Source organism: Miscanthus floridulus, chromosome 14 (genome assembly GCF_019320115.1).
Source record: "Miscanthus floridulus cultivar M001 chromosome 14, ASM1932011v1, whole genome shotgun sequence".
Lineage (NCBI taxonomy): Eukaryota > Viridiplantae > Streptophyta > Magnoliopsida > Poales > Poaceae > Miscanthus > Miscanthus floridulus.
In genome coordinates, this window is record NC_089593.1 from 71,795,320 (window position 1) to 71,810,184 (window position 14,865).

Genomic DNA, 14,865 nt, shown 5'->3' on the forward strand with positions numbered 1-14,865 from the left:
GTTAGGAGCTTCCAGAATGTTCCTCCACCATCTTCTAGGATTGCATCTACGCCGTTCCTTAAGTCTGTTTGATCCAAGAGATCGCATTGCACCCCCAGGGCTATAAATACAGGCCAGGAACCCTAATTCATATTTCCACCAGGATCTAGGGCTCGCAATCAAGAGAAGATTAGTCCTCCATAGGATCTAGTCTTGTATTAGAGATAGAGAAATAGAGTGAGAGAGTAGAGTTTTGGAGGAGTTCCGTCCTATCAGTGCTCTCTCTACGACTATACTCTGGCGGAATCAAGTTCTACTAGAGCTTGCTTCTAAGATTTCTTTGGTAATCGTCTTCTGATTCAAGTAAGCATCTTGTTCATATTGTTCTTCAAGTTTATGACTCTCTTTTGAGTGCTTTGATCTTGGTGGTTCTTGATTAAAGTAGTATTCGTAGTGTAAGCATGGTGCTTAGACTAGGGTTACTCGTAAATGCACCCTCATTTTATGGATCGGTGGTAGCTCACGAATGTGACTTTTATAGCTTCGTTGAATCCTCTGTAGTCCACCTCCTGTTAATAGGACTAGCAGGAATTAGATCAGGTTTTAGGGAAGAAACTCTGAATTTGTTCCTTATAAGACATCTCCCGTGATAGAACAATAGAAGGTAAAGCTTATCGAGATTGGAACTAGACATATCTCAGTAGTCTCCTTTATATTCCTATTTTCTGACTTTGATTGTGAAGTTGGGTTAAGACTAAGACTTAGTTATTCTCACTAACTGTTCCTTTAGGTTCGATATTAAAACTAGGTTATTCTCGATGAAGTGCTACAACGGTATAATATCTATGCGCTTGCAGATATATATTCTCTCAGTGTACATTTAATTTATACCAACAAGAATTTCTAGCACCATTGCCAGGGAACGGTTTGCTGAGTTAACTTTGAGTCTATCTTAATATGGTGCACCCATGGGCAATAGCCTAAAGCCAGTAGAATCTTCCAAACCTATCCTAGCACCTGGCTATGAGCTACGCCTACGGTTAATCAACATGGTTCAGTATAAACCTTTTTCTGGCGAAGTAGATGAAAACCCTATTCCCACCTATGTGAGTTTGAGCAGACCTGTGCATGTCTACACATTGAAGGCATGTCAGATGAGACCTTACGATGGAAGCATTTTCCTTTCTATTTGACGGAAGAAGCTAAACGTTGGTATTCGCTCAATATTGGGAATAGCCAAGGAGATTGGGGAGCGCTGTGCTCTAGCTTTTGCTTACAATTCTTCCTCACTTATAGGGTAGTCAAACTTTGTGTAGAGGTTCTAACTTTTAAACAAAAGAAGAAAGAATCTCTAAGCAAGACATGGGAACTGCTTTAACACTCTTCTTAATTCTGGCCCTGACCTTACCATTCCAGAACCAATTCTTCTCCAATACTTCTTCATGGGTCTTACCAGAAAAACCATAGAATATCTTAATACGGCCGTAGGAGGTTCGTTCATGCATGTCTCCGCCAAAAAGGGGAGAAGCATTCTCACGAAAATGTTCCAAGACCTTCCTGAAGAAAGAGAGAAGTTGTTAGAGGAAGAATCCCAAATAGCTAAACCCAAATCTTTACCAAAACCATCATCAACTTCAGCTATTCCAGATCCCAAACCACCGTAAAAGGAGAAAACTCTAATTTTGGATTTTATGCTTGAATTCAAGGATGAACTTTTTGCCAAATATAAAAATACCTCAAATTACCATGTAATGAGGAAACCCTAGGAGCCTAGGAAATCATCATTTGTAGAACCTTTAGACCCTTCTGAGGAAGCTTTCCATAAAAAGACAATGAAAGACCTAGTGTCCATCATGAGCGATGAATGGTTAGAAGAATCAGAGCTTTCTCCTAAAGTAATTCGCATAGATTCACCCTCTATTACCATTTATTGCCAAATTAACAAGGATTCTTTCGATGCTCTTTACAATCTAGTTGTGTGTGTTAACATCATGTCTTTGATTTTTGCTCATAATTTATTAAAAGACATGCCATTAGCCCCAACAACCAAGTTATTAAAAAATCTTTCAGGACACATTGTCCCAAGTTTGGGAATTCTTTGTGCTCTTCCTATTTTGGTAATGGAACCAAAGTGCACTTGAATCTCTATATATTTGATGTTATGGAGTTTGACCTATTGATAGGACAACCAATAGAAAGACTTATCCATGAAGGAAAAAAGGGGAAGTTGAACATAAGACTTGGGAAAAATTTTGGGCTCTCTGTGCCATCACTCACTCTCTTAATGCTAAGATTGAGCCAATTCCTGAGCTAGACCCAGTGGAAGAGGTTAATGTTGCATCTCTTGATGACTTGATTGAGCCCAACCTTGAAGATGATGCCCAGTTCTTCATCGATGAGGAAGAAGATGAAGGCCCTGTAGAACCGAACCTCTCGATGAGTTGCTAGAACCGCCTAAGCCCTCCATTGAGCTCAAACCCCTGCCTTCTAGTCTTAGATATGATTTTCTTAATAATGATCAGGATTCTCCTATGATCATAAGTAATAAACTCTCTCAAGAAGAATCTCTACGCTTGCTAACTATCTTAGAAAAGCGTCATTCTGCTTTTGGCTATTCACTCCAAGACCTTAAGGGAATTCAGCCCTGCTCTTTGCACCCATCGTATCCCTACGGATCCAAATTCTATACCTTATAGGGAGCCCTAGCGTAGGCTTAACAATGCGATGAGAGGTTGTTAAGAAAGAGGTCTTGAAACTCTTGCATGTCAGGATCATCTATCTGTGCCGCATAGTGAGTGGGTAAGCCCTGTTCAAGTTGCGCCTAAAAAGGGGGGCATGGCTGTTGTTAAAAATGAAAAGAATGAATTAATCCCCCAAAGAACCATCACTGGTTGGCGGATGTGCATTGATTACTGAAAACTTAACAAGGCAACAAAGAAAGATCACTTTTCTATTGCCCTTCATTGATGAAATGTTGGAGCGACTGGCAAACCACTCTTTCTTTTGTTTTCTTGATGGGTATTCAGGTTATCACTAGATTTTGAATCACCCAGATGACCAAAGTAAAACCACCTTTACATGTCCATATGGAACTTATGCTTATCGTAGAATGTCTTTTGGATTATGTAATGCTCCAGCTTCTTTTCAAAGATGCATGATGTCTATATTTTCTGATATGATTGAAGAAATCATGGAAGTTTTCATGGATGACTTTTCTGTTTATGGAAATTTTTTTGATGATTGTCTTAAAAATTTAGACAAGGTTTTGCAAAGATGTGAAGAAAAGCACTTAGTCCTTAATTGGAAAAAATATCATTTCATGGTTAGAGAAGGCATAGTGCTTGGACACTTGGTGTCTGAAAGAGGGATTGAGGTAGATAGAGCTAAAATTGAAGTAATTGAACAACTACCTCCATCGGTAAATATCAGAGGGATCCGAAGTTTTCTTGGTCATTGTGGTTTTTATCGTCGGTTCATAAAAGATTTTTCACTACATTGCTAGACCACTAACAAATCTTTTTGCTAAGGATATTCCCTTTAAATTTGATGATGCATGCTTGAAATCTTTTAATATTTTTAAAGAAGCACTCATCTCTGCACCAATCATTCAACCCCCTGATTGGTCGCTACCTTTTGAAATCATGTGTGATGCTAGTGATTATGCTGTGGGGGCAGTTTTGGGACAAACAAAAGATAGAAAGTATCATGCAATTGCTTATGCTAGCAAAACTCTGATAGGACCACAACTTAATTATGCAACAACTGAAAAGGAACTCCTAGCTATTTTTTTGCTATTGATAAGTTTAGATCTTACTTAGTAGGAGCTAAGGTGATTGTTTACACTAATCATGCTGCTTTGAAATACCTACTCACTAAGAAAGATGCTAAACCAAGATTGATAAGATGGATTTTACTACTCCAAGAATTTGATTTAGAAATAAAAGATAAAAAGGGAGTAGAAAATTCTATTGCCGATCACTTGTCTAGAATGCAGTTTGAGAATTCAGAGGAACTACCCATCAATGATTCACTAAGGGGACGACATGCTCTTCAAGATCACTAGATCAGGACCCCTGGTACACGAATATTGTCAATTTTATGGTTGCGGGTTATGTACCACCAGAGGGAGAACAAAAGGAAGCTTATCTACGAGAGTCGTCTCCACATATTGGATCCACCGTATCCTCTTCAGAGTCTGCTCTGATGGTTTACTCAGGAGATGTGTACCAGTGGAAGAAGGCATCAAGATCATTGAACGATGCCACTCATCACCATATGGAGGACATTATGGGGCATTCCGTACTCATGCAAAGATTTGGTAGAGTGGATTCTTTTGGCCAAGCATGTATGAAGACATGAAGGATTTCATCAAGAGATGTGAAGCATGTTAGAGGCATAGGAATATCAATTCAAGAGATACCATGCCACTCACCAACAACCTCTAGATTGAGCTCTTCGATGTTTGGGGAATTGACTATATGGGACCATTCCTAAAGTCAAAGAACTATGAGTACATCTTGGTGGTAGTTTATTATGTCTCCAAGTGGGTTGAAGCCATGCTATGCTAAGCTACTGATGCAAAGAACTCCAAGAAGATGTTTGAAGAAATAATATTTCCAAGATTCGGAGTTCCGAGGATGGTGATTAGCGATGGAGGGACTCACTTCACTGATAAGGTCTTCCATAGATACTTAATGAAGCATGGGATCCACCATAATGTTGCTACTCCATACCACCCTTAGATAAGTGGCCTAGGCAGAGACATCCTAATAAACAAATCAAGAATATTCTGCAGAAGATGGTAGATGAAATGGGAACTGCATGGAAAGATCGATTACCCGATGCACTATGGGCTTACAGAATAGCTTATAAGACACCATTGGGTATGTCACCATATCAGTTGGTCTATGGGAAGACCTGTCATCTACCTATGGAGCTAGAATTCAAAGCTCACTAGGCCATCAGGCGATGGAACATGGACTTTGAAGCTGCAGGAGTAAAGAGGAAGATGCAACTCTCTGAGTTGGATGAATGGCATGAACGAGCATATCATAACTCCAAGATATACAAGGAGAGAACCAAAAGATGGCTTGACAAGAGGATCAAGGAAGGAGTTTGCACCCGGAGATAAGGTATTACTTTTAATTCTAGGGTTAAATTATTCGGGCATGGAAAACTTCGAAAGCAAGTGGGAAGAACCATTTACTGTTGTAAACACTTCATCGCATGGAGCGGTAACTCTTCAAATCGACAAAGGTACGTTATTCAAGGTAAATGGACACCATCTCAAAATCTTCTAGAACCTAAACAACCACCTAAGGTTGTTGATGAGGTGGATTTTTAGATTTTACCTTAATTATACCACCACCATCAACCGTTACGAGATATATCGCGAAAATATGATTTTCGAGGATAGAAACAAGTTAGAAACCCACGCGAGGAAAGTCACCCTGAGGGGATGACCAGTGGGGCCAGGTCAGGCCCCATCCCTATACCAGGCGGTCCCCTATCAGTCCCTCTCATCCTCCGCCAACTTTCTCGCTCTTTCTACACTCTTCCACGATAAGATCACGTATATTTCAGATCCATTCACATATTCCCTCGTATGGAACCATTAGGGTTGAGATTTTGACCCCTGCTACAAGATGAACCCCTGCTATATAAACATACCCCTGCCTGCCTCCTTCCTCATTCCATCCAAGCCTTCTCTCTCCCATAGCAGAATTCTCCTCCTCTCTAGATCCAATGGCCTGGAAAAGAGATCATCCCTTTCGGAGTCGACCTTAACAAACTTCCTCCTAGGGAAGACTCTCTTTCCATCATCCTTGTAGAGGAACCTCTACCTCTCGCTATCATTCCTCTGAAGCAAGTAGCCACTGATGCTGCCAAGAAGGAGCTACGAGCAAGCCTACTATGCTCAAGTTTGTTAACTGATGCTTCCTCCACCTCAAGGTCATCTACTCCTAAAGGATGCGCCGAAGGGACCGAAGATTGCCGTACCGAAGGATGTCAAGCTCTTACCTCCAAGACCTAATGAGATGCTAGGTTGGTGTCAAGACCAACAAGCTTGGAGAGGTCACTTGTGTGAAGTACACTACTAGCCACTCCCCGAGTGTCTCTTGATGGTATTAGAGCTGCACCAAGCCAAGCCAAATTCATTCCACCAAGGGAGACACCAAAGAGACCTGCTCCACCATTGGAAAGAGAAGAGAAGCATCCAAGGACAACCATCGCGATGCTAGAGACAAGGATTGACCATATTTCCCAGACCATCACATCTCTCCAACAACAGAACACTCTCCTCATTAGGACTATAGACGCTCTGAATAAGAAGATAGGATTATAAACTATTGAGCGAAAGAAATTAGAGAAGCAGATCGAAATTCTTTCCAATTGTGTTGGGAAGAAAAGAGAGAGTTGAGACTTAGCGATTAATAATAAGGCACAAGTTTTAGTTAGGTTAAAGTTTTTAGGTTCATCGTTTGAGATGTTAGGTATGTCGCTAGCTTAGTTGTTAAATCGATTAAAGTTAGGGTGAATTTTATGATTTGTAATAAAGTGCCTTATTCAATCATTAATGGAGATTTGTTATCATGATTACCTATTCTCTATCTCTATTTTGGATATGTGTTTGTCTCCACATGTTGTGCAGAAAAGGTTATACAGAAAAACAAGTGTGGGGGAGACACACCACGACGACAGAGCGAAATTCAATCACGAAAATCACAAATTATGTAAAGTAATTAACCAGGTACCACGTACGATGAAGCGGGCCCTAAGAGGCTACCAGAGCAGGCCGCCCAGCATCCCCTATGGGCTGGCTAGCCCACCACCTCATCATCTCGCCTCGTGCTTTGTCCATGGTTAGGTTTGAGCCCAATACACTCTATTTTCATGTGTTTCATTTTCCAGTTTCGAAACGAATTGAAAATCACATGATAAAACAATTTTAAAACATGAGGAAAGATTATTTCAAGCCATGACTTAAGGATAGACTTACATAATATTCTTCCTGGAAGTCTTGCTACTATTGGGAACTTATTATTAGGGACCTCATGTTACTTAAGTTGTTGAGGAATGAGGTATAGTAGAATAAGAGAACTTGATTCTTGATGTCTAGTCATTGGAGAATTTTATTTCAAAAAGAAAAATGAATAGCTATACTTCTCCTTTGTGGTAAGCAATAACCTACCAGAGCCATATATAGGATAGATAAACCTTCTACATATACTACTTGTGTTTGTATTGAGTTTGGTCAAACCTTGTGACCCTTGTTGAGAAACTTATCATGCTCTCAAGATCAAGATCACAGTACACTCCACATATATCTGCTGCTCCTACACTAAGAGTATGCAACAACATGTTTTCCATCCACCCAAAATGTTCTACTCCTACACTGGGAGAAGACACAAAAAGATGTTTGTTAGGAATAAATGCTCCAAGTTCTTGTAAATGTCTTTCTTAAAGGTTTTCCAATTTGCAGAAAGAGGCATGTGGCTATGTAAAAAAGAAAAGTATTGAAAAAATGGACAAGTGTCTAAGATATCTAAAATAATGGGTACTCAGATGCCTGTTGGCGATCCTTAACTCACACTTTTAACCGCCATCATTTACATAAAACAAACACTAAAACTTAGAACTAGGGATTACAACTAATCAATTCCACAAGTTTTGGTGATTTCTCATTTACAGGAGAACATATAAGGAAATACACATAAATGGCCAAGAAATACAAGAAAACCATGGGAAGAGAAAGAGGCCCACTTACCAGACAATCTGGGCCTCAAACATAGGTCAAAACTGCCCAACAATGAACCCAAGAAGTGGAGGCCCAAAACCCAGTCCAAATCCATCTCGGGCTGCAGGAGCAGGCTCGAGTAAAATGGATGCCCAGGATGCATACGGACTCCAGTTTTGGGGCATCCACCTATCCACAGGAAAGCTAACGAAAATATCTACAAGCTCACAAAAGATGGGGCTGAGGGGGCCCAGCCAGTGTGCCGGTGTGCCCCAGGGCGTGGCCATGCCAGCGTGGCTGCCAAACAGGCCTAGCTTTGGCCTGCTAGCCAATGCCGACAGGTCCAAGGCGGTTGCGTGCTACGTCGGTACAATAAATGCGCTGATGGTCGGTTTGAGGGAGTAAGTGAGGGAATATTACTTGGCACATTCCCCCTATCCTCCTCTATATATAGAGGGCCTCTCCCTCTCATTTACACAACACTCCAAGGGAGAAAAGAGCACCACTCCACTAGAGTTAGAGCACCACTCCAAAGGCCTATGCCCTACGAGCTTGTTAGAGCTAGAGAGGGAGATGTAAGGGCGAGAGCGGGGAAGTGCCTAGGATTGTCAGTGTCTCCCCGAGCTTGTACCGCTACTGAACAAGTAGTTGGCTCCTTAGCGGGATCTTGGTTAAGTAAGTGTCTGTGGTTCCTATAGTTTCTTATGTCTTTTGTTTAGTTGAGCTTTACCTATACTTGTTTGCGGGTTCATCGTCCGTCCCCGTGTGGCGGATGCTCTAGTAGAGGGCTCCTAGATAAAGACGGAATAACTCTGATCGGCACTAGAGTAGTACTCGATAGTGTAGACATGGTGTCTAGGATAGAGGCTACCTTCAGTTTGCCTCATGCTCCATGGTTGAGTGGTAGGCGGCAGGTGGTGATAGCCCTATCTGTCCTTTGCAATCCCCCATGTTTAGGTACGGCGTAGAGCTATAGGCTGGCATCTCTTGGCAGACCAAGTGATCTCTAGTGCCCAAAGTAAACAAGTAGAAGTAGAGTATCTCTATCCTTATGACCTAAGAGCTATAGGAATCCATCTCAACCCCTTTCTATCTCTACCCTTGGGTTGTCCTTAGACAAACTAGCTAGAAGAAAGTACCTCTGTTCTATGTGGAAAATACGATACCTTGAATACTTCTGGGTGAAGGCTACAACGGTAATTCCATACGCTTGCGGATTCTTCTGCATTCATTAAGAAATACCAACAAGCTTTCTAGCGCCGTTGTCAGGGAACGGTTGCTATTTTCTTTGAACCTAGTTCGTCCTCATATATGTATCCTTTCTTTTTATAAAAATAAAAATAGCCTTTCTTTTTACCTTTTCATCATGAACCAAACTCCTATTCATAACCCATCCGTTTCAAAGGGGGAGTTCCAAGAGCCACCACTCTCTCCAAAACCAAACCGTTCATCTAGCTCTGAACTCCACCTGGGCTTAATAGCCATGGTTTGTGCATTACCCTTCTCAGGGCATGATGATGAAAACCCTTATCAACACCTGCTAGATTTTGAGGAAATATGTTCAGTGTCTGAGCATCTCAGGTATGACACAAGAAACCTTAAGGTGGAAATTATTTCCATTCTCTCTCATGGAGAGGGCAAAACAATGGTACACAAACACCAGTAGAAAGAACTGAATGGGGACTAGGATGAACTTAAGGACAAGTTTTGTCTTGCTTTTTTCCCCATGTCTCGTATCGCTCTCTACCTAGGGCAATCCTCGACTTTGAGCAGCGCAAGAACGAGTCTATAGGTATAGCCTAGGCTAGGTTCTCAACTGTTACTACATGCCAGCCCAGACTTGTCATTACCCGATGGCGTGATTTTGCATCTATTTTGTATGGGTCTTGACATAGCTGACCTATGCCTAGACATGACTGTCGAGGGTAGATTCACACACAAAACTATGACGGAACAAGTAGAATTCCTTGAGCACTTCATAGTCAAACACACTTCTTCCATCATAAGAACCAAACCCCTTCAGGAGAAAGTCATGTCGAGTGTGAGGGAGTCCTCAGTTGGTCGAATCCAACAACATACCATCCATAGGTTCGACTCATGAGTCCCCACCCGAACCACGAACATCGAAGGAAACAATGCTTCATCCTTCGGAGTTCCATATCGGATTCAAGGATTTTGGCAATACCTCGAAACTCTTAAGGCATGAAAAGCTTACACATCCTCTTGAGGAAGTTTCCCCCAAAATGGAACCAGTCAAAGGAATGGATAATGGAAGTAAAATGTTCTTATAAAACAATTCATATTCTTTCACCTTCCACAACCATACCTTGCTCGGTAAGGGGAACATACTTAGAAGCCCTGCACAACCCCACAGTCGGGACTAGTATCATGTCAGAATTTCTAGCGAAACACCTTTTGGGTAACATGCTGCTAGTCCTAATCAGTAAACTTTTCAAAAGTCCTTTGGGACTATTCTTCGAATGTTATGGGATTACTAGGGCCATGCCAATCACAATTGACAAAACCAAGGTTCACTTAGATTTCCACATCTATGCTATCCTTGAGTTCGATCTTCTAATAGGTTACCCACTTGAAAAACTTTTCAAAGAAAAATCTTCCTATGTGAGCCTTGATGAAAAGTTGGGAACAACTGCTTCGGACACTCATATCCCTAGTCCCAAAAATCCAAAGGTGAAGCAGCAACCCAACCATAACACGTTCAAGGAGGTGAAGTTCATATCTCCATTCAGTTTCACCTAAGCTTTCTTGTGAAACAGAACATATACCATCACCCTTGCTTGAACCCAAGATGTGTCCCTCTGGCCATCCAAACTGTTGCTCTCGATAGTGATCGAGACTTAACATTAACCCTTCACTGAAAGATTTCATGCCATGGACATGCCCAAAGGACCAGATCTAGAGACTAAGGATTTCATCGATAAGCATGAAAGTTTCTCTTTTGAAACTCTTCACTTTTCATGCTCACTTGTGGAGTCTCTAGAGTTCGTTGTGCTTAGTATTGCTTGTTTCTACGATGAAAGACAACCACCCATCACTCCTCGTCTCTAGACTTTGTAGGAGGATGGTTGTGGATGTCTTTGTTTATCACAAATATTGCAGGTCTCATAGAAGCATGTGGTACTAACCTTTGTAGCTTGAAGCATTGATGCTAAACGTTTGGTGGTAAAGCTAGGGAACTATACCACCATTAATAGCTGCAAGATGAAATTCCTATGGTCAAGCTTAAGACCGTAACTTAAGCACTAGCCGGGAGATACCCCTGGCTTATCATAAAAAACTTTCCTTTTTAATAAAAGCAAGATCATGTTGTCTAGTTAGTATGCACCTTCGGCTATTCTTGGCTGCTAACCATTTAGGATAAGATCAAGAAGAACAAGGGTATGTACCATGCTGGAAAACATGAGAGCTGCATCAAGCATATACCTCGATGTCAGGCGGATGATGGAACATACTCAAGAGGAGGCCCTGACTTTCCACACTTGACTTTTACACAAAAGTCTAAGTGTGGGGGAAGGATGGTGAAAGTCTCACCACAAGTTTCATACACTAGCAAGGGTCATTGTTGTTAAAAAAATGATGATGACTAGTTCTATCTTGCTAAAAAACTGATATAGAAAAAAAGAGAAGAAAAGAGAAGGAGCATTCTCCTCTTCATAACCTTTGCTACCACTAAGGCTAATGGTCTATGCACACTACATGTGTGAACAGGCCTAGCCTTGTGGTTTTACCTGAGTGGGGCCATGTACGACCAAGCCACCGATGCAGCAGTTCCAACGCTTCCCATCCACATTCGCTGCCGGTAAGAACAATTAGGTATGCAAAGGTAATAAATGTTCGCCAACACCTTTACTCATATTTATCTCCATGTGAGTAACTTGCTCATACAACTTCATAATGTCGTTGTTTATGTCATATGCTCTAGTTTGGGTGCATTCATATGGTACATCCATAGGTATTTTAAATTAAGCATGGTGCTTAGGTTAAAATGACCTTCTTTAATCAAAATTTGACATGGCGTTAGAATCTTGGTTAGTGAACTTTGAGCAATATCTTCATAAACAATGAGAATAATTATCATGGGGATAAATCAAGGCTAGAATTATTTTACAAACTTCACTTTGGCCTTGTTTATGCTAAATGATAAAAAGTTAGGTGAACACATAAAATAAATAATTATTATAGTAATAATAATAATAATAGTAATACTCAGTAACAAAAAAAGAAATAATAATGATAATAAAAGTTAGGCTCCTTGGTGTTCAAACTAGTAGAGCCCTTACTTGTTTTCTTTTTCTTTTTGTTTTGTTTCTTTGTTAAAAATAAAGCAGGTACAAGAATAAGTGTGGGGGAGATCTCTCAAGCATAACAACCACACACTAGAGATCTCCCCAACACGTTGCACAACACCGAATGGTCCAAATCGCAGAAGGATGAGATAGATAGTTTCAGAAAGGTTTGGCTGAACCTCTGGTTGAGCCAAACCACATCTAAATCCTTTAACTCCTTCATCTTTAGCGGTGGTTTGTGCAACTCTTCCCTCAACTCCCTACGATTGAGTTTAAAATAAATTTTGATCACTAAGAAAATAAACTCACATAAACCCTCAGAAGCCCCATACAAACCACACTTTGTTCAAAACTTTGAAAAGTGACATGCTTATAACATCCTTAAGATAGAGGCTTGCATAAAGTTTGTTCCATATACATGTATTTATGCTAGTGGGAAAATATTCTAATAAGACAATCATGTTGACTCGGTTGTTGTGAGGTATGATATAGTTCTGACTTAGAAATCCTATCATTTCTATTCAAAGCACTTGGAGAATTTGTTTAGATAAAAATGTCATAAAACCATAGTATAACATACTCCTCATTTGGTGAGCAATTCCTACCAAAGCTAAAAATAATATCTTGCAAGATTCAAACCTTCCACATATGCTACTTGTCATTGTGTTGAGTTTGGTCAAGTCTTGTTGATCCTTGTTGAGAGATTTATCATGCACTCAAGATCAAGACCACGTACACCCACATACACTTGCTACTCCTACACTAGGAGTATGCAAAAACATGCCTTCGTCCACCAAAAGTTTTGCTCCTACACTAGGAGTAGACAAAAAATGCGTTTATTAGGAAAATACTCCATGTTTTACAAGATAGTGATATCTCAATATATGGTTTAGGAGACATGGGCTATGCAAAAGTATGAGAAAAATATATATATTTGGACATATGAAGGTCCAAGAAAAAGAAAAAAAATAGGGACACATGAAGGTCCCAAGGTATTGAAAAAAATGATGAGCACATGAAAGCTCATAAAAAAATGAAGAAAAAATGAATGATGATAGCCATGTCTCAAAAATAAATAGTTAGAAGAGATCATATCTACAAAAGTAGTATAGTTTTAGTCCACCTTAGAGTTATAGTTCACCTCATTCCACACACATGCACATCTTGATCTAAGAGTATGACACTTCTCTCCTTGGATCCTCGATTTGACTTTACAATATATACAATGCAAATATGCAACTATGTTTATCCCTTCCTAAAGCTCCACGATAAACCCTTTTAGAAGTAGGAGAAAACAAAAGAAGGCAAACACTTTGCTATGCCTTGGTAAGGATATATACACCATTGAGTGATTTGAGAGTGCCATTCGAGGAGTATAAAGAGAACTATGCTTTTTGTTTGAGAAACCATTCAAAAACTCCAAGTTGCTAAGATGTGAAATTGGGAAGATAACTTTGTTTCGAGAACTGTTCCACCTTTCAACAACCCAAGGAAACATGTTAGCCAATGACACATATCCCACTTGTGTAAAGAATGTGTTGGAATAACTTTCATGTAATGCTATATATCTTATGATGTTATATTCATGACTACTTTTATCTCTAAGCTTTGCTCGAGGACGAGCAAAAAAGTAAGTGTGGGGGTACTTGTTGGCAGTCCTTAACTCACACTTTTAACCGCCAACATTTACATAAAACAAATACTAAAACATAGAACTAGGGCTTACAACTAATCAATTCCACAAGTTTTGGTGATTTATCATTTATAGGAGGACATATAAGGAAATACACATAAATGGGCCAAGAAATACAAGAAAACCATGGGAAGAGAAGGAGGCCCACTTACTAGACAATCTAGGCCTCAAACATAGGTCAAAACGCCCAACAATGAACCCAAGAAGTGGAGGCCCAAAACCCAGTCCAAATCTGTAACACCCCGGGTGTTTTAAATACTAAAACCTGCCATGTCATCATATGCATTGTACATCATTTTGTATTAGTGAAAACTTTGATATGCATACACTAAAACAAGTTTACATTTATGTTATATGTGTTGCCTTGTATGGTTGAATCAATTTCAAAACAATTGTGTTAATTTGGATTTCCGAAAACCCTGATTTCCAGTGATTAGTTTTACCCCAAAAAACCCATTTCAAAATCTGAGCACATTTTGGGGTTGAGTCTTAAAGCAAAAGTGTAGAGCTTGTTGAGTTGTACAAAGTTGGTTTTTGGAGCTTTCAAAGTTGTTTTATAAAATTTGAAGTAATTTGAAAAGGCGTAATTCTTTAAATGTCCCCATTTTGAATTCAAATTTGCATTTCAAAATGTAGACCGAATTAGGGGGTGGTTATAAAAGCAAAGTTGTAGAACTTTGAAGTTTGAGCAACTTTATTTTTGGAGATTTTTGAGTTGTTACATAAATTTGGGAGTAATTTGAAGATTTTGGTGAATGGCAATTCTGTAAATATGGGGAACAGTGCCCGTGGAAGCCACCTCATCGCCGACGGCCTTCTTCTCGGTTCCAGGCGCGCGCGTGGCCGTCCTCAACTTCACGTTGGTGTGGGGAAGGATCCTTCATGGCTTCTTCTTGCTTTTGAGCCATGCTATTTAGCCTAAGCTGTCGCCGTTTGTCCCTGTTTCCTTGCTCTGTTTTCCCGTCGCCACCGCCATTGCTCCGTTGAGCTTTTGCCGCCGCCGTAGTGCCTCCACCGTCTCGGCAAATCTTGTTCCAGCTTCACCTACTCCTTGCACACCTAGCCAACCAACTCTGGTCATTTGGTTTCACTGGGAATCGCCGCTCGCCGTCTTTCTTCTTCGCGGCCAGCAGTACCGCCGTAGCAAG